Below are 24,305 nucleotides of genomic sequence, written 5' to 3'. Positions count from 1 at the left end.
CTTTTTAATCATTTGTTTAACATTGCCTTCCGTAATCCAAATTAAATCATCTCAACTACAGATTGCATGCAGCTATTTCGGTTGCAATTTTGATATCTCTCTATAGTATTTATGAAATATTTCTATGTATTGCTGTTCCATTTGTACGTACATTTAAGGGAGTGTAAGTGTGTACTGCATTAGAGAAATAATTAAATTATAATGCTTATATACATTTAAAATAGGATTATAATTGACAGAGATTTTTAATTAAAAAAATATTTCCTCGTAAAAAATTTTTTTGTATTTATTTGCATTTATTTACTATCTGGATATCTAATATCTATATAGCAATAATTAACTTTAATTAATGATTCTTCTATTAGTTTTTAAAATAACTTTTATAAAGCTGCCCCCTCATTTAGTCATTTTCAAAATTTTGAAAAAATAAGCAGTTATGCCCCCCTCCCCTCCCCTTCCGAAGAGTTTTAGAGTTCTCTATCAATTTTTTAGAAAGAATTCCATCGATTAAAGCGGTAGAAACACCATTTGAAATTTTGAGAGCCAAGTTCGCAGAAGTTTAGAACTCTGCTTATTTTTTCAAAATTTCGAAAATGAAGGGCTAGCTTCAAACAAAGGTTTTAAAGTAATCAATTTACTAACCAATCTAATAAGTAAAGCAAAATAAAACCGAGAAAGTTATTTGTGAAGTAGATACTGCAATCCATCTTTACTCTAATTTACCAACTTTCCGATTAATTTATCCCATTTAATCGATTAATTTATTCCATTATATTTTTCCCAGAATAATATATTTTAATAACATTTAATATTTTAATCACAAATAAAATAAATAATTTCTTCATTGATTGCTCATATTATTTTAGATTATTTTATTTTGGAATATTATTTTTTATATTAAATTTTTATCGACATTCTCTTCTCGAATATAATTTTTATCATAGCAAATTTTTAGTAAAGTGGCAACCTATTAAACAACGAAAGAACCGTTTCATCTATTATTCGTTTTTTTAAATTGCACCTTCTGGGTTTGTTATTTCTCTTATGGCTTGTTCTAAAGCGTCTACTACGTAGTTTTTCCCATTTCAAGTACAAAAAGTATCAAGAAGTACAAGTGAAAAGAACGAAACTTAATATCTAGCACTCACCGTTCATAGTTGTAACTGGATATACCGCAGCGTCCAACAATATCAGGAATCGGAATTTACTGCTCTCTCTCCAGCAACCGCAGCACGCATCCTCGAATTCTCGATCCTTGTTCCAAGTAAATACGTGACCGAAGTGATGTCAATTGCGAAAACGTAATCACATTTCTAGCGTAAATCTTTTGCGCGATTATTTTCACTTTCAAACGTGACATTTAATTTACTGAAATACAATAAACGATACACGCTATACAAATAATAAACTATATAAAGAGATTTTCCATCAGGTGCACACCTATGAATTTTATATTGTAAGAATCTGCTGATTAAATTAAATGTTCAGAAACTTCAAAGTGTCAAAAATCGATACTAACTATATCATCACATAATACATGGATCACATGATATTTTTCTTGATACTATATATTTATTTTTTGCAACCTGAAAGAAACTAATAATAATTTAAACATAATAATACAAAAGGTTCTCATAACAATTGCGACCAAAGCAATTGCAATCAGAGCAATTGCGACCAGAGCAATCTTATTTACAAATAACTAATATAAATGTAGCTAATGTAAAAAATTATTGCAATGCCAATTATTATCCCACATTTCAATTTGTGCGCGTAATTTCCCACTGAATACCAAGTAAGAGTTATATAATTGTTAATTGTAATTTCCCATTCAATATAACTATAATATAATACATATGTTATATATTGTTGAGTGGAAAATTACAAGTAATAATTATGGAATTGTCACTTGCTGTTTGATAAATTTATAAGCACAGCAATCTCAATGTTAACAGCAACTTTGTATTTTTTCCTATGAAAAAGCTATATTACTGTTAATGCTAAACTATACATCTAAATACAGCATTTACAAATACTGTTAATTATATTATGTATGTATATAAGTAATTTTAACAATTAATATTAATTCATGCACATCCAATTTTTTTGATACGAATAACACTATGGTCGCAATGTGTTCATTTAATAAAAATCATATTTTCACATTCAGTCCATGTGATATATTAACATCCAGTAATATTACGCACGAAGTTTATTTGAAGAAATTGTAACATATTTGCTTTCTAGCGACAAAATATATTCTAAGCAGCAGTGAATTTTCTATTTTAAATGCAATAGGCATGCACCTGAGTTTCAGTATTAGAAACATTCAACATGAAATTGTGTCTAGACGTACCAAAATTTGTTATCACGTTATACAACGATATTTAAAATATAATTACAAATTTGACATAAACTTCATTCACAATTATACAGACATTGGCTTCGTTTTTGAATATGTCACTCTGATTTTACGAAATTCCGTAAATTGTTACGATAATTACTCCAAATTGCACATGAATTGCATCTGAAACAAGAAATGAAAAACTGATTATTCGTTATTATCAAACGTCAACACTTTCGATAATTTTCAATCGCGTGTGTTTATTCGCGTATTTTAATGAATTTTAGTCGAGATTGTTGTCAAAAATTTTGATCGCGATCGTTTTCTGCATTATAATTACTTTCGTATCAGATATTATACACGTCCGTTATCGAGAGCGTCATAAATTCATCGAAATTTGAAAAAACTGTGCATCATCACACACGACCAGCGATCAGTTTGCGTCATTTAACCTCTAAAATGACCAGCCATTTTACGTGCAATCAGCATGACAGCTGCCGCCGATTGCTAATTGCGTTTGAGTGACATATATCGACCGAAATGAATTTCTGTCGTTGAATTTCTGTTGCTTCGAGATGTTTTTCACTCCACAAAGTTTCGTACGATTACGTTCGCGTCATGTACTTTGTCGTTTTTGCGTACTTGTATGTACTTTCTGAACGTGTATACTTACGAATATTATGCATTCCAGTTACCACTGCGTCGTAAATATATCGAAATATGGAAAAGAATTCGTGATGCTTGCAATCATTGGCGATCAGTACGTGTCGTTTGAGCACTTCTAGTAGTTCAAGTCAAGCGTCAAGATGGTCAAGATGGCGAACGACTTGGCGCGCGATCGACACGACGACTGGCGAAGATTGTCGAAGGCGCCCGAGGGGTGTTTTCCGATCTCGGCGAATTTCGGTTATCCAATTCGCGCGTATTTCAATTCGCGATTTTCGACGTGATCGCATCCGCGATGCATTCTTAAATATTATACGTATACTCAAGGACTTCGATTCTTTCCCTTGATTACTTTTTTAGAACTTCCAAATTCAAATTATTTTGTCTTTATGTCAAAAAAATTTAGTTGTAAGACATAAGATTTAATTATGTCGTTAATCACATACAGACTATGAACATTAATGTAAAAAGGTGATTATTTCTTATATTTGTGAAAATGAGGGAGAATCAAAGTTCTTAGGTATACATATCGGATGTGTATACTCAAAAATATTATGTATTTCCATTGTCATCGCGTATTGCAAATCTGTCGAAACACGAAACAGATTTTGCGACGCTTCCGTAGCCACCGACAATTAAGAATGCGTTCCGTTTTTATACATATATATATATATATATATATATATATATATATATATATAAAATGTACATATGATGTATAAATAGATCTGTTTTTTATTATTGCACTCTTTAAATTAGTGCACACAGTACAATAAGTCGAAGTGAAACAAATATACATTTATTTTACTTCAACTTATTGCATCAGTTCAGAGAATACAGCAATGAAAAAAACAAACTAAGAAATTAAAAAGAAATATTTTATTTTTAGATCTGATTTCTGTAGTTGAACTAATGTTCATTTTTGGAGCTAAAATGAGATATAGATATAATGTGATTGCCTGGAAAAAAATATTTTATTAATTATATAAAAAAATTATATAAAATTATATATAATTCTAGATAATTATATAATTTTATATAATTTTATATATAAGTTTATATATAATTATATATAAATATATATATAATTATATATAATTATATAAATATATATATAATTATATATATAATTATATATAAATATATATAATTATATACATTATATATAAAATATATCCATTTATATACAATTCTAATTCTATATAATCATATATAATTTTATATAATTTTATATGTAAGTTTATACACAATTATATATAAATACTATATATAATTATATATAATTATGTACATTATATATAAAATATATCCATAAAATTATATATATTTTTATATAATTTTATATAATTATATAAAACATTTTTTTCTCCGGTGATATTTGTTCTGTAAAAAGCGAGAAAGCGAGAGTTCTAATGCAGTCGAGTGCAGAAAACAGATTACTTGTTGTTCACCGAATATAATAAAAAGGATAAAATGATATATTTTGCGTATCATGCATGGTACGGAACATACGCTCCATTACTCATCATCTTTGGCAAAGATCGACGAGCGTCCATGCGAAATAATTTTCCGATCGCGGCGAACTTCGCGTTCAACATTTTTCACCTTGCAATATTCTGTGCTACAATGCAATTTCGTGTCTACAACGTACTTACCAAGCACTGTGTGCTCTCGGATATCTGTACTTACGAATGTTATATGCTCTAATTCCCACCGGTGCATAAGTCAACCAAAATTGAAAGAGATTTTACGACGTTCGCAGCCACCGACGATCAGTATACGCGTCGTTTAAGCGCTTAAGATGGCGAATGACTTCTCGCGCGATCGAGAACGACGACTGGCGGAGATTGCCGAGGGCGCCCGAGCGTTATTTTTCGAGCGCGACAAACGGTTGTCGTACTTGTCGTTCGCGTTCAAAAAAGTTTTCATCTTGCAATCTTCGCGCTCTCGCATCCGCGACGCATTCAATCTCGCTACATACTCTAGGATATGTATACTTACAAATGCTATGTGTTCTGGTTATCGCCGCGTGATAAATAAATGGATAGACGAAAGAGATTTCGCGACGTTCGCAGTCACCAGCAATCAGTACGTATCGTTCAAAAGATTAAGATGGCGGACGGCTTTGACGCGCGATCGAGACGACGACTGGCGAAGATTGTCGACGGCACCCGAGAAGTATTTTCCGATAGCGGCTAGTTTCGCATTCAATATTTTTCACCTCGCGATGTTGCACATCGCGACGAAACGTACGTATTTCAGTCTATTGATGGTTTTGCTTGTGTTTTGTTCGATAAATTACTACAAATTCTGCGTTCTGTGGAACACAATTCTAATAATATAGACACTCGCTCTGGAAAGTCGAGAAGTCTCAGGCTGAGGTAATATTTTTTGCAATAAGTTCTTTATAGTTTTTTTAATTTAATTTATGGAAAATTAGTAGCGTTTCACAGACTTATTGTGTTGAAAGTCCGAAAGTTATCAGCGCGCTATCATATATTTGATATAAATTTATTGAAATAAATTTATTTATCTACTAAAGAATACATATCGTATTATACGAAGCATTTAACTTTGACCAATAATTCAATGATAGTGTTCTCTCTGTTGTATTTGATCTAATAATTTACTAAAACGCAAGCCATCTACGGGGTGTTCCAAAATAATCGCCAAATATTTCATGGGCAAGTAGAGTGGACTAAACTGAGTCGAAAAGTCCCACTATTTTGCAAGTTTCCTCAATAGTTAATATTTGGCGATTATTTTAAGACACCCTGTATATCAGGAAAACATTCTTTAAAACTTTTAAAGTGAATTGTCATTCTGAAGAATTCTTGAAGATTAAAATTGAGCCACTCTTTATCAAGACTAATTCAATTTTCATTCTTTAAAGTGAAATGCTACTTCAAAGAGTTTAAAAAGAGCAAGTGTGCCGCAGACTTCAAACATTACTCTCAGATATGTATACTTACAAATGTTACATGATTTCTGATTATCGCCGTTATAAATCAATCAACCGAAAAACAAAAGAAATTTCGCAGCCAACGGCAATTAGTACGCATCATTCAAGCACTGAGCTGACGAGTGGCTGACTTCGCGCGCGATCGAGACGACGACTGACGGAGATTGTCGAGAAGATCCGAGTGGTATTTTCCGATCGTGGCTAACGTTTGTCGCGTCCAGTACTTTTCACCTTGCAATGTTTTGCGTTCTCGCTTCCGCGACGGAATTATTTATTCTCGTTACGTGCTCTCGGAAGTACATAATACTTACGAATATCAAGCATTTTGATTACCATTTCACCGTAATTCCAAACTATGGAAAGCCAAAATACGGAAAGGAAACACGACGACATCATATCGACGTGAAAATGAAATTTAAGAAACGCGTTCAAGCAAAATAAAACTATCCAGACAACATAATAAAATCTAAAGTTGCGATGTAAAATGTGTTAAAAAATTAAAGATGTCTTTTAGAAGGCTTTAAGATTCTTTTACAAAAATGTCTTTAAGACATCTTTTTAAAAATGTTTTTAAGTCTTCTTAGAGATGCCTTATATCTCGTTTTTCGGACATTAACGTTGTCTGGGTAGCTCACTAAGTGATTAAACGTGATTGGTTCTTATTTTTGGACTAAATACATCAACCAATCACATTCGACTGCCCGGCAAGAAGATTAGTTCCTTAATTTGTCCAGCTTAAACCCATCTACTTTAATATGTTGATCGATGTATTAAATCGGTAACCAGAAGCAAAATTGTGTGAAGAATAAAGGTACATAAAGATTTAAAATAAGATATTAAATTTCGACGGACATATAGTCTTAATTTTGAAGTTTTCAATGCATTCACAGTGATCAGATGTACGAGATTCGCGCTGATTAATTCGCCGAGAAACGACAAAACCGATATTTGTGTGAAAAATTTCAATGTGAAAAAAATCTCCGTGAGAAACAATCAATAAAGAAAATGGCCAAAAACAAATGATGAACAGTTATCTTAAAAATATAAAATGTTCACTTATCATCTGAAATTATCGTGTCACCCGATGACTACATAGCATCACATCATAGGTATGTTTACTTTTTTTAATTCTAAGAATTTTGCACAGAGTTTATGTCCGTCAACAAATATTGTAAGACAATAATAAATGTAATAGTGAATGAATATGCTGTGAATCGAAATTTTTGTTCGCGAATTTAAAATTGTATTTATGGTTTTATATGTCGTATAAGGTAAATGTACTAATTGGTGGATAGGGTTAATGGACATGACCCAATTATTGAACGAAATGATAAAAATTTTTAACTTGAACTTTTGATATATGTAGATCTTCAAATAAATTCGTTGTGTTTAAAAATTTAATAAGACGAATTTATTTAGAGACGTACATACCATTAAAAGTTTATTAATATTAAAAATTTTTCTAACTAAATAACAAAAAAATCCTATTTTTATAAATTTAAATTCATACGGGAATATTCAAACACTAAGATCTGCTTCGACCGAAAAAATAAAATTTCTTTTGTTTAATTAGATTTATTCTCATCGGTCCATTTCAAATTATAATTTTTTAAAACTTTTATTATCTCATCCAATAATTAAGTTCACTAACTAGTGTATTTATTTTAATATGAGAAGAGATATTTAAAGAATCAAATATTATATACGCGCATAATATTTGTTAAAAAATACATACACGTATACATAAAATCACAAATACATACACGACATAAATATGAAATTATACATTAAATCCTATCTTAAAAACTTATGTGAATTATATGTCAAAAATGAATCCCACAAAGAATGGAGCTCAAGATTATTAAATAGTAAGAGATGCGTAAATTCAGTAAATTATCTCTCGAAACTGCGTTTAAGTTTGTGCCTACTGCACGGTAGTGTGAATGTCAGAATTTCGTCGGGCGCATATGCGACTAAAAAGTTAATAACACCGCAGCAAGTTTCTAGCACGAAATTACACCGCTGTAATGCAAACAGCGATTTCTAACGAGAAGGTTGGTTAAATATGAAAACGCGTTGCGTTGAGTTAAAGAAGATATTTGTAAGCATTGATATTAATATATAAAGCGCAAAAATTGCTTTAAAAAACACGATTGAATGCGAAGTCGCAAATTTTTGTTTTCATTGTTAGAATATTTTCAGAATATTCAAAGGACACGATACAAAAGAGCAAATATTTTATAGGTAAAATACATTAGTCTCCCTTTTGCTCGATTATGCATCATAGCATTCTTTGGTCTCTAAAGTCCACTTTAGATGTTGCAAAAAATTCAGGACAGAATTTTTCTTATGGCTTCACATATATAATATTTGCTGTTTAATATTGTTAAGCTCCATTCTTTACAAGCTCATTTTTGATATTTTGCATCAGTTTTTAAGATAGAATTCTATATGCAATTTCATATACATACCGTGTAATTTTATATGTATATGTATTTTAATAAATATTGTATGCATGTGTATTTCTAATATTTTAAATAGTTTTAATTTTGATCTTTAAAGTTCATTTTCTCAGATCTCGCAAAAAGTTCAAGATAGAATTCTTTTTATAATTTCATGTATGTATTTTAATATATGTACTTTAATGTATAAATATATATTTCTGATTTTTTGAGTGCTTTGTATTTATACGCGGTTTTTTATAAAATTATGAATAAAATTTATTTCAAATTCTGACTCGTAGATCATTTCAAACGGACTTTAATTACGAATAAATGTACGTTTTAACAATGTTTGCAATAAATGGTTGATAATTATTATCGATTTTTAAACGCACATATTTAATGAAGGCGTGAATGAGTTTCTGTGAAAAGAATAGAACAGAAAGAAAAATGGGATTTTTTTATTTCCGACACGGATAAGAAACAGTGGCAAATGCAATAAGGCCATATGGCGTAAAGGAAGGACTTTATCAGTATAAGAAGTTCTTGCCGCATTACATATCTACGTACATTTCATTTTTAATTAGATCCTTTGCAAATCTTATGAAATTTGATATCTTTCACGATGAGACGTGAATTAAAATTAAATTAGAATTATGACTAGAAGAAAATTAAAATTTAATTAAAGAATTATCTTTAATTCTATTACCTACAAATATTACTATTTATAATATTATTTATCACGAATAAAATACAATCGGAATATTTTTTACTGTCAATGTATTTCTAAGTTTGGCGCTATACTTTTTTAAAAGGAAGGAAAGGATTATTTTCTTATAATGCATTTATGTGTATGTATGTGAAAAAATTAAATCTTTTACGTCAGTCTGAAAGGATCGATTCGAAATGCGCTGTACAAGAGATATTTCCTTCTGAAGCCAACCACATTCGCAAGAAGCATACAGTCGCGAACATGCGTCACTGAAAGTTTCGATTCGCCCACATGAAGATCGATTCGATGATCGTGCGAATGTTGTCACGATGATTGATAATAATCGATTCTCAATCAAAAATTTTTTAACAGATAGAGGAAACGTCTTTTTCATGTACATATATACAGAATTTGAGAAAAATGTTAGTCTGTATCATTCAAAAATATAATTAGTAATCTCAATTTTTACATTTCTTAATATTATACCTATGTTCGCTTTTTTTTTGTGTATCGTAAAGTGTAAATATTTTCTAAAATTACGAAGAAAATTTTAAAAACTATTTAATAATGTTTCAATAATTTTCCATAATAAAAGTACAAGCAAAAGAGCAAGCAATAATTTTCAAATAGGCGAATACGACCATATTTGCCGTGAGTAAAGTATGCACTAGTGTTGCGATGCTTCTTTGCATAAAACAACATTATATTAAGTGATAAGTGAGAAATACGTCGGTTTTTCTCGTGCTCAAGGGACTCATTTATGAAGCTTTAGTGAGAAAAAACGTTTCGCTGTCACTTGAAAACATGAAGAATTTAAAAATTAACAAGCATCTACGTCAAGAAACAATAGCAACGAACATTAATTAAAAGATCGGGAAAAAACTAATTATTCGACTTTTATTAAATTGCATTAATTGAGCAATAGTTAATAATCATCGTATAAATATCTATATAAAGTTTAAGGTAATAAAATTGCCAATAAATTCATCAAGCCTTAATTTTACAATTATATTATTCGCTTCTTTATTCTTGAAATTTTTAATTATTCTTTAAATCTTTTAAACGTATCTATTTGAATTTTTTAAGATAAATTATTTTTATTATATCTTCATGAAAAATTAACCAATGTTAATCATAATTCCGATATACTGCATATGTGTCACTATCATATGTGTCATCTTATAAAACAGCGGCACACCTTTATTGATGTCGGCGTATATTAATTGCGAGACGATACTTGATGAAGTAAACCAATTAGCAATGACCGATAGTGTTACATCAAGGCCATGGTCTGCTCTTTTGTTTTAATATATTGATCGACAGGATATTCCTATAATTTGAGACTAATAATCTCTTAGAATCATTATCGAAACGCACGCAAAATTATATTGCAAAATTCCGCAGGACTAAATTATTCAGAATTTCATAAATATTGTTAAAGATTGATCAAGTATTGAAAAAAATTAATTTCTATTTTTAACTGCTTTATTGCAAAAAGGTCTCTGAATATTTAAATTAAAAGCGTTCATTGCGTAAAAAGATTTTTTTTAAATATTTTGGAAAGAGCATAGGAAAAAATTGTGTTACAAACAAATGGTACACATCAAATCCAGAGAATTTGATACCAATGTATATCAATTTTACATAATCTGTCAAAATGTCCAAGTAAATAAGTATTAATTCGTAAAAAGAGTAGAACGAGTATCGGTTGTAGCTTTTTTATTTTAACGTAATAGACAAACAAAATTTCCATTAGATAATTAAAAAAGAAAAATAATAATAATTAGGAATCGGCGCGGTAGATGATATATAATTATTATATTACAAATATATTAATTTCACAAATTTACATAAGAATCAAAAGACGAACGTTTCAGCTAACATTTTGATCATTTTCAGTGTAACATGTTTAAATGTGGACCGATAATTTGTATAGTGTGCATCAAATTGTTGTTCCTGTGTGCATTAAGCAGTTCCCAGTGCATTAAGCAGTTCCTAATTTGCATCATATTTTTAATTAATCCACATTGAAAAAATTTACTAAATCTTAATACATATTTCCATGAGCGGCAACTTTTGTGGGGTGTGTGTGGAGTATTCCACATATCAGAATTTTTTATGTGTAGAATTCCACATATGAAAAATTCTTCATGAATAATTTGAAAATAACAAGTAAAAAATTCAAATATTATTAACAATGCCGGTGACGTCGTGTATTGCAGAATGTTCTTTTTCTGCATTGAAAAGGTTAAAAACATATTTGCATTCTACGACAAGTTCGGTTGAATTCAGCAGCTATATTGCATGCACATTCTGAGATTGCTGAAATTTTAGATATTGATGCACTTATGATTTATCATTATAAAAAATAAAATTCGAAGTTCAACGTTTGCTCTACGAGATTAAATTTATTACATTTTTTTCATTAAATTTTATTTTATGAGTTTAAGTATGTTTCAAATTAAAACTATATAATTATATTTTATAAATATTTATAAAATATTTATAATTTCATTGCTTATCATTTTGTACGATTATAAAGAGATTTTAATATGGAGATTAAATAAGTTCTGGAAATTTTTTGCTCTTCTTCCACCTCCCACGATTAAGTTGTCCAACTCCACACATGCAAATCGACACAAGTCGCCGCCCCTGCATATTTCTTTGAATAATACTAAATAAACATTTATTTACAGTAAATAAATATTTACTCAATAAAAAAAATAATTGTTCAATCATAATGGTTTTTGTATTATATAGATACATGTTTATATTTAGTAAATATTTACTTAGAACTATTTGAACAAATATTTATTAAAAATTTTGTATTTCTTTAGTGTGCGTAACCTTTTTTATTTTATCTCACAATCAAATGTAATCTTTGTTTACCGTGATACAAAAGCATTCTAAAAGAGAATCGTAATTTTATTTAATGGTATTTTTATAATAAACTATTGTGAGAGGACATCGAGGTTTTACGATGATCTGTTGTACTAATTGAGCAAAGTGGGACTCGCGTGAGTATAAAGGGTTTTATGATAGACTTTTACTGCATTTGCCAACATGTTACATGGCATCCTATTTCCGTTGTCACATACTACGAATCAGTATTTCTGTAATCTTTATCTGCGATACGACTCTCACGTTAAACATGAGGAGGGTTAGTGTTAATTTAGTTTCGTAATTGTGAGGCAATGTGTACTCATGAGACATCTCGTATCTTCAATCGTTTATACTTCCTATATAGGACAAAATTTAACCTTGAAAAAAGTTCTATTATTTTCCCATTAAATGAAAAAATATTTTAATTACTCCTATTCGTATAATTACAAGGAAAAAAAATTTTATATATAATTATATAAAATTATATATAATTTTATATAAATTTATATAAAATTATATAAGAATATATATAATTTTAATAAATTTATATAAAATTATATATAATTTTATACAATTTTATATAATTATGTATAAAATATTTTTTCCTTATAATTGTACGAATAATTGATTAAGAATAATTTGTAGAATGCACCTCAATTTCACGAAAGATTTTTTATAAACAAAATTCTTTCGAAAAATTATTTCTTCTCGCAACAGTGTCCAGAAAGTGCACTCTCTCTCTTTCTCTATTTCTAGAAAATACAATACATTTCCTCTTTATATTTAGTATATAAGACGAGAGTTGGAGATATTTTTAATAAGACGTGATTTATTATGTTGAAATTATAACAAGATACATTTGTCGGGATAATTATTTTAACGTTATTACATTTAAGACATTTTCAGTAATTATTATGTATTCGCACATAATAAAGTGTTATCAAAGTTATTTAAAACTGCTATTAATGTTTCTATCAGTTATGAACTCCATTTCTTAAATTTATCGTGAATACGATCATAATATTTAACTATATTTATTCATTATTAGCTAATAATTGTGTTACTCTCGACCTGTGCACTCCTTGAGACTATATAGAAATTCAATTATATTTACGAAGGGCACGGTATAAACGTTATTTCTCTGGGACTGTGTCAACGTAAGTTGTGCAAGAGATAAGCATCTTGATTCACTTCATCAATGCACTTAACAAGAGCAATTGAAGCTTCGTTCACATAATTGAAGATTAATTTTCGCGCGAAGCAGAAGATACAATAATGTATACATTAAATCATAATCATAGAGGACAGGTAACTGAATGAGACTTAATGCTCCAAACAATATCAATTAGCAACTAATGCGATTCCTTGTAGATATATGTCATCTGTTAATTAACGACGGACCCGCCGACAAATACCACCCGCCAGCTCACAACGGGAATTATACGACTTCCTCTTATTCGATGAATTGTGTTATAATTGATTTTGGCAATACTTTGTATTCATTAACCTAGTACCACTAATTTTTAGCAGTAGCAAGAAATATTTATGCCATTATTAATAATACATCTCTTCAAAATCTTTTATTTTATGAATTTTTAAATATATTTTCAGAGATTTTTAAATATAATATAATATTAGTTATTTTTTACTAATTAAAAAAAAAGTTAAAAAATATTATTTTACACTGAAATTTTAATTATTTCTCTGCATACGAACAAAAGCTGAAAAGTATAATTCCAACTCTTTTTGATCTAAAAAACAATGGCTGATAATCCATTTTTATTTTATAATAAAACCATAGTCTTAAGTAATCTCAAGATGCTAATACGGCGATTGGCTTATGACATTTTAAGACTGTATTTAGAACGGTCTGAAATATAAGAATCAAGTAAAAGTTCCAGCCAATATATACTTTCTCTCTCTCTCTCTCTCTCTCTCTCTCTCTCTTGTTTTTAAAATTTAATTTTAAAAGTATTTAATTATATAATTAACACAAATAATTGACATTGACAATATTGAGTAATACAAATAATTCTACATAAAAAAATATTTAATTTATTTTGTAATAATTTTTTTTATTCAATGAAGTACATTTAATATTTTTATTCAATGAATCATTTAATATTCAAACCTCTTAAGTTAAATCCTCCAATTTGAAGGATCTCACGTGCGATTTATTGCAATCATTCGGATTATTAGGTTCAATTATACTTGATCTCCATCATAATAAGAACAAACAAATGTTACAGTCCAACAAAATGAAGCTAGACGTTTTGTCGAGTGGTAATATGATTAATTGTATTTAGCTCCAGAGCTATTTGTAAGATTGAAGTGCCAGTAGGTATTAACGGATATACTTGGATGAGATATTACTGTATGAATTTATTGTATTGATCCGTCTGACTGACTGGTTGATCACATATTTATTGTTTTATTTAAAAACGATAGTAGCATAAATCATTATACATATATAATAATGTACATATTATCATACATATATAATAATATATAATAATAGTTTAACAAATTTTACATTAATAAGAGAAATGGGAACCATTGGTCAATAATTAAATATACCACAACTTTAAACAATTGCGCTCCAAATTCGTATCTCTGATATCTTTGTATACGTTGCATACCTATGTGGCAAACTAACTATCGTGATGAAATTTATTCAGTCATAGAGAATGATATATTTCTATCCTCTCAGCTCTCGAGGGATCTACCCAACTCGACCAACCTATGGAGAGCTTTTAGCGGAAAAGCTTTGGAGTTACTAAACCTTCTTCAAATCAACTTGCAAAAGCACGTTGAAACTCCTAAACCTTCGCACAAAGTTCCTCTGGTAAATTACGACATTATGTTGAGGTTTAATAAATAATAAATGACTGCGCCTATGAATTCACTTGTCGAGAAAATTTAGGTCATTTCATATTTTCCATTCGTCCAGCAATTTCAACAGTAATAACGATTGAAATAGGATTTGATCTATCATTGTCCAAATAACAGAACGTATTACACAGAGTGACGAAGGCCATGACCGGAATTGTGGAATAAGATTATATTTTATCCAATAACTAGAAATTGATCTTTTTTAATGAGTTCAACTTTGATCTGTCCTTGTTGTTTTCATTGGCGAAGCGAACATTGAAACTACGAGCAATTAATTTACCGGTCGAAAACTTGTTCTGAGTGCTCAGTTGGTCGAATAGTACCTTAAATCACTGAAAGTGATTGTTATCACTTAGCCTGACAATGAGATTGCTAGTTGCCAATTAACTTGCAACTTATGTTTCGAATTCGTCCTCTCATTTCGCTTTCTCATTTTAGCGTTGACATTATTCAACTAGCAAAACATCGTGTTTATCTTTTGTCTAAAAGTTTGTTTCCTCGCTGTAGTTTGCTGTAAAGATTTCCCTTGTTGCTTCTGCTAAGCTGGGCTAAATAATTGTTTCCGCGAATCACATTGGACAATCATGAATATTCTATGAGGATTTCAACGAGACGTGGAATGCTCTTCTTTTCATAAACAATTAAAAGCAGACTAACACATACATATATTTGTATGCATGGCTTTCCAGACAACAAAAAACATATCTAAAATCGCTTCATAAAATGTTTTTTGTGTCATCTTACGTCTATCATCGAAAGATGTCTTACGTCACAATTTTAGGCTTTGTGTTGTTTAGGCTTTGAGTTATTTAAATATAAATATTCAAATAAAAATAAAAACCATTATATAATAATTATTTCGTACTTCTTAATTATTATTCAAAAGAAATTATTTATTATCGATACATTGAACTAAATTATTTATTCTCAATCATTGATGAAATATTAAATAAGTATTTTTGACGTTGCGAATTAAAATAAAATCCACGGAGAGAGATTCAAGAAGAGATTTCCGAGTTCTGTAAATAACCACTCGCGACGTCACGACAACTATCCGCATAATTACGATTGAATTACAGTTGGGTGACCTAGTGATTCTTAAAATAACTGTGCTTAACGAGCTTACTCTATGAGAAGGTACCTGAAAGGGCGGTTTGTCATTAACAAATCTAGCGTCTCGTGGGCGTTGAAATTGGCGAAGACTTGAAAGTTTAAACTATACTCGTGTCTTGACCCGAAATCAGATTACCTTTCGTTGCAATGAGGGTAGGTGTGCCAACGACGAGTATTATATTTGTTTCTGCTTTTCATTGAATACAAGCGAAACGACATAATCAAAGACAACATGCATTATCACATCTTTAAGAAAAGACAGCTTACAATTATGATGTCGCGTGCCATGTCTATCATTTGTTGTGCCGAGCTTCTTGTTCGAATTAAGATCGCAAATAATTTACTCAATATTAAGGCACAAGTAAAGCACACAAACTTATTAATTTAACGAGAAAGGAAATTTATTATAGGAAAGTTACGGGGGGCAGAAAAGGTCAAGAAAGATTATATAATGAGCTCGTTCAATTGAGAAAAATGTAATAAGCAGCTTTCGAAGTTTTTCAATTATTCATAGTTATTAAAACACCGCATTAATCTCTTTTTATTAAAAGTTAATTAAAGTTGTATTGCAACATAGATGATTATATATTATTTGTTTACGTTATTCAATGTCTTTGAAACATTCCGTATATTCTATAGCTTTCTGCAATTTCAAACGGAATTGAAATTCTGCAAGGCCCTTGAGAAATCGGCAGAGAAAGAGTCGAAGTCATACGAATCGTATTATCTTGGACAAGGTTTATGATCTCACTAGCCATCGCAATATCCCAATTGGGTGTTTATTTGTCGCCGTGAACGTCTCTATAGAATTCTTTTATTATTCTTACAGTCGGCAAATTTTCTGCCGTCCAACCCATTGCACGCACCAATTTCAAGTCCTTATTTACGAGCGTAAGTTCCCGCAAATGTGTACCAATCCTCTGAGAAACGTCGCAAATATTTCACAGGCATTCCGAATATCCGCAAGATATTCAGGAAATACGATGCGAAAGTGATTTCGGAAGATTGGAAAAGTCTGATATGCATTCTTTATTTGACGAAGAAAAGATCGGAACCGTCGATTCACGATTTTTATGACTCAGATATATTTCATATAAAACAGTTCAAGAAAAGAACATATCTTTTTATGCTAGATGCATTGAATTTTGATGAAAATCTTTTCCGATTTGCAAAACAACTCACTTTTTAAATAAAAATATTAGGGAAGGATTGGCACACATTTATCATTTATTTGTATTTTTTATAATTTTTGCGAAATAATGACTAAACATAATGACTAAATTATTATAAATATAATTACATTTATTTCTCAGATTTTATAATATAACTTCCTCAAATTTAAATTTTTCATATTTATTACATATGGTGCATATATGCATTATATATAATAAGAAAAAAAAGCAATTGCTACTTTGTTATGTAGAAATACAATGTAAAGAATGAAATTTTCTTAAGGAATACGAAATAGAAAAACCGAATACGAAGAAGAAAACCGTCGATTTTATTTTGCTGTGTTTGAATAGGACATACATATGAAAACCGGAAAATCAATACTAAGGGCATTTTGAATATATCTCGAAAACGTGTAGTATACAAGTTATCTGGCAGAAAATATAACCTTAGAAAATATAGAATATTCTGTTGCTTCGTCCCTTAGGGATAATATCTAATATTTTTTCTTTCAGACATCTATATAACGAGGTTGTAGGCTGCAAATGACATTGCCAAGAGAAATATTTCAAGCTACTTCAAAGAGACAGCTAATTATATAAAATAAATGTTCCCTGTAAATATCATTTCTAATATATAGATAAAACAATTTTTAATGCACGAGAAATTAGTTTATAATAATAATTATAATAATAATGTTAATTATAATAATAATATCAAAAAATGCTAATAATTTAAGATTTTTGCATTGTTTAATTAATATCAATGTAGTTATATAACTATCGTTTCTTTTTTTTTTTTACATATAGTGCATATATAATACAAAGAATTCAAATTTTAAAAGCTAAATTATTAAATCGGAAAAATAAATATGTACATGATTATATTCATAATTTCTGCACTGTTCAATTAGAAATAAAGGATTATATAATAATACGACATAATATAATGTACAAAGTACGAATAAAAATTTTTACGGTTTGTACGGCTTTATTATTGCAATAGATGGCATAATGCATATCTCTTTTTTCTCTATATATTTATTAATCATTTTATAAAATTCATTTAAAATTTGTTAAAGCATAATTCAGAACATATCCATGACCAGCAACAAAGATATCGATTCATCAGAACTATACATACTATGACTGAAAAAGCAACGTTTCAATAGCGAACAGCAGGAAAACAACTTGTTGGACATTAGTTTAGTCATGTAACATGGATTCATTTGCAACAATACCCTCCGATAGCAATCGATCAATAGGAGCACAACGAGCAGCGCAAGAGCAGAGCATAAAATCACAAATAAATATCCACTTATTCAGCATATACAACAAGTGGATTCACGAAGCCGCGAATGGGACACACTTCTGGGCTTTCGTCGCGTGACACGATCCGAAATAGGCCATCGGGTATGTGGACCAGAGCAGAGGCAAGTTGAAAAGATCCCGCGGGTGTCCTTAACAATTTTTCCTACTATTGTAATACTACAAGAGACACTTTTCCCTTCGGTATTTTTCTTTCCAACAAATTGATATACCAATAATTGGCTAGTAGAAACTTCTCGTTCGAGTCACGTTTTTTAAAAGATTAAACGAGAAAAATCCGTTTAACGAACGATATCATGCGGAACTTTATCTTATGTAAATTGCGCAAAAATCAAGTAAAAAAGCTCAGCAATCAAAGAAACTTCAGGAGAAATAAGATTAGCGTTTCACTAGAGGATTTATGTTAGTAAATTCGCAATTAAACTGCTGATCTTGGACTAACTGATGCAAATTTAAGAACTTTACCGATTTCCTCGTTCCTTCAATCCCTCTATTCAACGCGCTGATAATACCAGATATCCATAATGCCAGAGTCATACATAAGTTATACAGAAACTTATGTATAAAATATCTTTGTGTCTTAAGTGGGATTGACTTAAACCTCATTAAAGTCACGAAATCTTGTTTTGCATTGTTGTTACAGACGTGACGTCAATATTTGTGCGGGAAAGATTACCGCAACAAGAATATGAAAGCTTAGGATCGCTTCACGTAACATAAATGAACAACGCGGTTCTTCGTTTTAAATAGAATATTCAGCCTACTGAAGTGACATGAAACTAATAAGTTTCGTGATAAGAATATGAGATATTTGAATGATAAATTTTTACTGAACATATTTTTATTTTATATACATATAACGCATACGTATTTTCATGTATTTATACACGAATAATTTGAAAATTTTCCTCAGATTTCTTATATCTCTTATCATTAATTAATAATGAGTTTTTAAACAGTATAGAAAACATCTTGCTAGAACAGAATTATGGCTTTGCCGAAATCTTCTTAGTTTTACGAATCGATGAAAATTTAATTTTTAATTCGGAATTTTAGTTTAGCGCAAGAAGGAGATAATGAAATCTTTATGTCCAAACTAATACAGGCTCTTTACTTGCATTATCGAATTTGTCGTTCTTTGTCTTGCAAAATTTTAATAAAATTTCTACAGCTGTAACTTTTATTCTCAACATTCGAGCATCGATACCGCAATGTGTCCTCTTATTACTTCTATATCAACTGACAGCGCTAGTTTCCCTATATCCAACCAACGAACCACAAAAGCGAATTACCTACAATGAAATATATACGTCTCATTTTCTGATAAGCCGAATCTCTCAACTAATGTGAATACATATATGTTATTACATATATACAACATAATTTAGAAGCTCTTCTTTATAATATCTTCTTTTTATTTTACATAATTTTTAAAATCACATTTTTTGTTACCTTCTATATTGTATGTCTTTACTGTTGATGATAATGTATTAATATTAAATATTTTAATTATTTTTTTATCCATAAAATATTTTTCCAATTAGGAGAATATCACTAATCAATATTCATTACACATAAAATCGATATGCGTATTTGAAAAGTAAAAAGATTATGTTAAATTGCGGCTTCTTATCTTTGTCATCAAAGAAAGAGAACTTTTATCACGAGAGGAATTGACATTTTCACGCAAATTAAATGAAATACAGAGCGGAAATGAAATACTAAGTACTTAGTTTGAAATAGGCACAAGAATACGAGATGCAATTGAGATGAGCTGAAGATATCTTTAACCTATTATCTAATCTTTAAATCAGAGTTTCTGCTCAAGAACTTTCAATTGTAATCCAGAGTGACTCAAAAAATATCGTAATACTATAAAGTTAATACTTTCTTTATTTAAATGTGTAAATATCTTCAGTGCACCGAAAGTATATGAGTTTTTCATACATTCTAATATGTCTCTCAAACTGCAATATTTAATTCAAATACTATTTCGTTTATCCCATTTCTTCTACTCCTCTTTATTTACTTCGCGAAATTACTTAATAATAAATTTATAACATTCACAGAAAGCGACATTTCCCAAAACTCAGTACACTTGTAAAGATTCTCGTAAAAAAAATTGACATCTTTAAAAATTTGGTGTTATAATAAATAAAGATAACGTACTTGGATATTTATAATAAAAAATATAATCATTTTTTACAATTTCATTCTAAATAATAATTCTAAATAATAATAAATAAACTTCTTATACTGTAAAAAAAACTCTTATTACGCAGAAAATATGTACAAAATAAAGAAAGTAAACATAATTTTACTTAGCTTTAATTGAATTGCTTGAGATACGTTTGTAGAAAACGCGAGATCTCAATTTAAGCTTATTAGGAGACTATGAATAATTCCCGTGATGGTATAATTGATTGAACTTTCTAAGCGTCATCTCGGCGGAAGGGCTTTTTTCATAATTGATCATCCACGCTGTTGGCTTTATCATTATTTTATGTTCGCAAATTACATTTATTTTAATTTAACCGAATACATGCGCCATTATTCAATATTGCGGGATATTTTTGTTGCCGGTAACTGGGAATTCTCGCAGAATGCCACTCGAATGCCTCCGACACTCGAACACCTCTCGAGACTCTCGAAATCGCAATGCTAATCTATTTCAATAGTAATCGTGCATTATGTCGCATCGATCGATTAAACGTGAAAAACACACCGTATATTTATCTGAATTTTTAGCAGACAATGCAACTTTTAACTCAGTTATATTTACATATATTGTTTATATATAATTATGTACAAAGAAATTTTAATAGTTTTTAAAAATTCATGAAAAAATACATTAATATACTGTAAACATTAATATATTATACTATTATAGACTTCATATATGGTCCTCATAAAAATTTATATTTTGTATAATTTGAATAGTATACAGTACGTACAATACATATTTTTATAAAATTAAATTGTGTAATTTAACATACGTCACAATTTCAAGAAGAAAGAAAAAATACAAAATAAGAACATTAAATATTTTACATATTTTATTATACTTTATATATAGCAACTGCAATCAAAAAAATGTAAATTAGATCTAATGCGACTTGAGTATACTTCATGTATGAGTTCCGTGATTTATTGCCCGAGTTACATTCTCAGCCGATAAATTTGATCCCGTCGAGCTTGACAAATTTGACATAACGGTTAACAATGTATCGCGGAGATAACCATTTGGAGGGCATATGTAATCGATAATGCAACGTATAGCCGACATCGCATGACATATCCTTGATATTTAAATTTATCAACCCGTTTACGACATGAAATGAGTCCACAATCCATTGCTCGCGAATGGATTATTATAGTCTGCTTTTAATCAACCATTGATGACTCTTTCGATAACCTTGTGTTAATGCATGTAAAGTTAGTATGCATTTATGCATACAAATAGCCTGGGTTGGCAACGTTACCTTATAAAAAGAACTCGTTACCGTAACCGTTCTTTTTCCTAAAAAATAACTCGTTCCCGTTACTCGTTATTGATTTGCAAAAGTAACTCATTACTCAAAATATAACGAATCACTTTTTTATTACTTTTATTACTTTTTCGTTACTTTCTTTTCTTGACTAATAGAATATTATATGCATATTATGTGCAGATTTTTGCGGTAAATGTAAAAAAGATGTCAAAATTCTGTTTTTTAGTAGAGGAATAGAGCTCAAAAAATATATACCTATATATATATATACCTAGTAAACATTGTGCATTATTTTCTTGAATGAAATAGATGCTGTCATATTACACAATATACTGCATTTTTTAATTTTTATACTTAAATAAATTTATTTTTCGTATTACTTTTAATAAAATATCTTTAAATTTTAAATTATACGTTAATAACTCTTAATACATATACAATTTTCTTTTATTGTGCATGATGGGTCGTTTTTGTGTGGATTAATTTCCATAATTTTTGCAAATATACAAAAATTATGAATAAATTCTTATATATATTTTAATATTTTTAAAAAACATTTATGAAATTGTATATTTAAAAAGAAGGAAAGGATAGAAAGAATTATTTAGCCAGGTACAGTATTTCGAAGAAAAGAAACAAGATATAAATGACTCATTGTGAATATTCTAAGGGTAAAATTATATTGTATTATAATAAAAAAATAGTATTATTTGTAATTTGCATATATTATATGCATATATTTAATTTGTGAGATATGATACAAAAATTTTATTTTATTTTATTTTATTTTATTAAATTTAATTATAAGAAATTAAATATATTGTAATGATTATATCTGAATTAATCTACACGTGTGAATAGAATGAAAAAAAGGCATCGTGATCGCGTAATTTAGACAGCCAATCAGTTAATGTTTCATCTCTGTTTTCTAGAGTTATAGTTACGACTAAACTTTTCCACAGTTGGAAATAAAGTAACGATAAAAGTAAAATCGTTACCGTTACTCCAAAAATGTAATTGTGTTACCGTGAACGTTACTCGGAAGAAAATGTAACGTCGTTATCCATTCGTTACTGAAAAAAGTAACTTGTAACGACGTTACAAATAACGTGTTACTTACCAACCCTGCAAATAGCAATATGCGAACAATGTCAAATAATCCGCATTGCTAATAGATTCGCGGATCTAGCTATGGTCGCGAATATTAGTTGGCAAACTATTTACATTTAATTTAGTTAGTCTAAAGTTTGTACTACATTGTTTTCTAGTTTCATTCTATCAAGTACTGTCAATACAAATTTAATAATTAAATTTAACAGTAAATTAATACACAGAAACTATGTCCTAATGAACGTTTATCTAACGTGTAATTTATATTATTTTTTAACTTATCCATTTTATCAACTTACAGGGACGATACCGTGTCTATTATCTACGAAGACCGAACTGATACGTCAGTAGATACTATCCTGTAATAGCGTAATGGATACCTCGATATCCTTGATGACTCGAACAAGTTGCGAAATTCCGTGGTTGTTGTCAGCTTCGGTTTCCCGATCGATCGACTAATGATTATGGTATCTGGATAATAGACTGGAAAGACGTAGTATTATAAAAGAAAAAGAGGTGTTGGTTGTCTGACCTACTAATACACAATTAATTAGAAAACAAACAAGGGTGTGTTAGGCCATTTCAGATATCGTCGATACGAGATTTCGTTGATTAGCTCTTATTTGATTGTTCATCAACCTAAACGATCATTACTTTCGTAATGAACTTTCGTATGTTCTATTAATAGAATAACAAAGAATCTAATAATCGGCCTTATACACTTTGCTTTGATTGCTTCTATTTTTATAATAAATTTCTACATTAAACCTGTTTGTAATAGCATAAAGATTAAATATCGATGATATTTTTTATTGATATTTTTATTCTATCAGTTCATAAGAAATATTATCCTGTTGTGCATCGATATTAATTTTTATTAATAAAAATATCGACATAAAAAATTGCCTTTCAATAATGTATAAATATTTATTAGTTAAATTGGTCAAGTATCATCGATTTCGTGTGAAATGCTTTTATCAAAATATTGTCAAAGCTGTTGCAGATATCAAATTTGATAGTAAATGGCGATCCCTGTAGAAGATTGAAGTTCCGTCAAAGCATTCTTTATAAGTATAGGACAAAAACATGATTTATCACATGTGCTTCCCATCATATAAGCTTATTAACCACATAATGCAATGATTAATTAACATTCTATTCTAACATGATTAATAGTACAAAAATTATCGTCT

General features: G+C 29.4%; 2 protein-coding genes across 8 annotated transcripts in view; one reads left to right on the top strand and one right to left on the bottom strand.

The window, feature by feature from the left end:
* LOC105154478 (hypothetical protein) overlaps nucleotides 1-6,084 on the bottom strand; it is a 211,892-nt gene extending 205,808 nt beyond the window's left edge. Inside the window, exons 1-3 of one of the 3 annotated variants that reach the window (XM_087407713.1) lie at nucleotides 5,983-6,084; nucleotides 2,357-2,527; nucleotides 1,149-1,368 (exon numbers count right to left, since the gene is read on the bottom strand). The gene's annotated coding sequence lies outside the window, so the exon portion shown is untranslated. Of the gene's footprint in view, nucleotides 1-1,148; nucleotides 1,369-2,356; nucleotides 2,528-4,699; nucleotides 4,792-5,011; nucleotides 5,122-5,982 lie in introns of those variants that run through there. The other 2 variants (XM_087407711.1, XM_087407712.1) reach the window with 2 other exon arrangements.
* Nucleotides 1-24,305, top strand: part of LOC105154472 (secretin receptor) — a 56,407-nt gene that overhangs the window by 8,305 nt on the left and 23,797 nt on the right. For 2 of the 5 annotated variants that reach the window (XM_087407705.1, XM_087407704.1), the window contains exon 1: nucleotides 22,800-23,579. The exons of 1 other annotated variant lie outside the window; for it this stretch is intronic. The gene's annotated coding sequence lies outside the window, so the exon portion shown is untranslated. Of the gene's footprint in view, nucleotides 1-6,254; nucleotides 6,784-6,862; nucleotides 7,082-22,789; nucleotides 23,580-24,305 lie in introns of those variants that run through there. 2 more of the 5 variants (XM_011070024.2, XM_087407706.1) reach the window with 2 other exon arrangements.

Source organism: Acromyrmex echinatior, chromosome 7 (assembly GCF_024713525.1).
Source record: "Acromyrmex echinatior isolate Ae372 chromosome 7, ASM2471352v2, whole genome shotgun sequence".
Taxonomy (NCBI): domain Eukaryota; kingdom Metazoa; phylum Arthropoda; class Insecta; order Hymenoptera; family Formicidae; genus Acromyrmex; species Acromyrmex echinatior.
This window is presented reverse-complemented; position numbering and strand designations above follow the sequence as displayed.